Here is a 1,797-nt window from a genome sequence, read left to right as displayed (position 1 = left end):
TGCTTGTCCCGTACCCCACCCTTCTCTCCTCATTGTTCCTTGCCAAGATTTTTCAGACCCTCACCCCAAAGTTGCTTGCCCTTTTCCACACCACCTCCTGCCAGAAAAAAAAAATCAATCAGACACGGCCAGCACTAGCCATATCATAGCGCTATTTTCCCTAAACTTTGTTAAAGCCAATAGGTCTCGCCTATGTGAGGTCTATTGTCTTTGTCAATGTGTTGTTGCCAGGTTGTACAGATGTGTGCTGCTGTGCTCCATGGTTCAAAATCAAATAAAAAAGCACTGTAAAGCAGCAGGCATTAACCACGTCATCGCACTTTTATGTTTTACAGTCAACCATGCTGCACAGCAGCCGCACTGATGTACCTGGCTAAGAAAAGCATAGACAATGTCGCATAGGTACGACTTATTGCCTTTGCTAATGCTTGTTTTTTTAAGGCGCGGGTTAAGCCACTTTTCCAGGAGCATCTGCAGATTAAGGGGCAGATTTATGTTGGGGTTGCGTCACGTTTACGCCGCCGTTGCGTGACGCAACGGCGCGGAAACGTGGCGCATCTCTGCAACCTATTTACAAAGTGACGCATCTAGGCAGATGCGTCACGTTGTAAAGCCCTGCGCCACATGAAACCTGCGTCAGGTTTCATGTGGGCGTTCTGTCGCAGGGTGGGCGTTCCCTCGTAGGAAAGCCCCGTAAAACTGACGCAGTGAAATCTAGTCAGTATTACGAAGCTGCTGCGTCAAATCCTTACGCCTGCTTGAAGCAGGCGTAAGGAGTGACACACCACATTATGTATGGGTGGCCTCTATACATTGCTGGAGTTGCGTCGCACTTGCGACGCTACTCCAACAATTCGCCGCCCGTACACCACAAGATGCGTCACGCATCTGCCCTTCCTTGCACCATGGTGCACCGCATTGTAAATGCGGCGCATCTGTGGTGCCGCAAGGAGGGAATTGCGTGACGCATCAGTTCTGGCGCATCCCTGCTGATTTGCAGAGATGCGCCAGAACTCATAAATCTGCCCCTTAGTGTGCAGGACTCAAACTTGATTGATTCGCCAGTTGCCAGTTTTAAAGTAGGCAGCTTTTTCACGCATCCTTTAAAATTTAATCACACAGGCGAATTCTTATAACGTCGTTAATCATGTGATACCTAAAGGAAAATCACTTTATATTGGCTGTCTTCCTTTAACCAAGTAAGGGTAACCCTGCAGCAGCATGGCTTTCAAATATTGAGTGAAACTCATTATTGTTCCTCTCCACGGAAATCTTTAGTAAAAGGCGAAAGATTTATTCTGTTTGAAGAGAAACCAGAGTATGACTATAGCATAGCCTCACTATGGACCCCAGAAACAGCTATCCGTAGAATGTTAGGGCGATTTACTCAACTGAGTCCATCATTGATAACCCTTCAAAATATAACCAACTCACGAGAAACCTTGTACCACTTTTTGAGACAATCGAAACAAAAGCGGGACGCACTAGTGACACGGACTTATGGGTATGCAAATTTCGTCTTCAGTCATGTGACAGGAAAGGCTGTACTCGAGTTTCCCAGCTCAAGCCTTAGCGTCGCTCCTTTTACTCTTCTCATTCTGAGCGGTGCAGCGTTCGGAGCCTCGCGCAGGCTTGTGTGAGGCTCGGTGGCTCCCAAGAGGAGGACTTTTACTGCCACCATCAAGGCATGCTGGCTGGCTCATTGATCTTGTTTCCGAGACAATGAACGAGACAGGGGTGCCTATTATCAAGCATAGCGTTAACATTTTTGCCGATTTAGCGGCAGAAAACTGCCTC

The 1,797-nt window shown here is 47.6% G+C and overlaps 1 non-coding gene across 1 annotated transcript; it reads right to left on the bottom strand.

Annotated features, from left to right (window-relative positions):
- Positions 1-1,207: 1,207 nt before the first annotated feature.
- LOC144780335 (U5 spliceosomal RNA) lies at positions 1,208-1,322 on the bottom strand. Its single transcript, XR_013600738.1, has one exon. It is a non-coding gene; the product is annotated as a U5 spliceosomal RNA (small nuclear RNA).
- Between the last annotated feature and the right edge of the window lie 475 nt (positions 1,323-1,797).

Source organism: Lissotriton helveticus, chromosome 1_1 (genome assembly GCF_964261635.1).
Source record: "Lissotriton helveticus chromosome 1_1, aLisHel1.1, whole genome shotgun sequence".
Lineage (NCBI taxonomy): Eukaryota > Metazoa > Chordata > Amphibia > Caudata > Salamandridae > Lissotriton > Lissotriton helveticus.
Note: the sequence above shows the minus strand (reverse complement) of the source record. Positions and strands in the feature narration are given on the sequence as shown.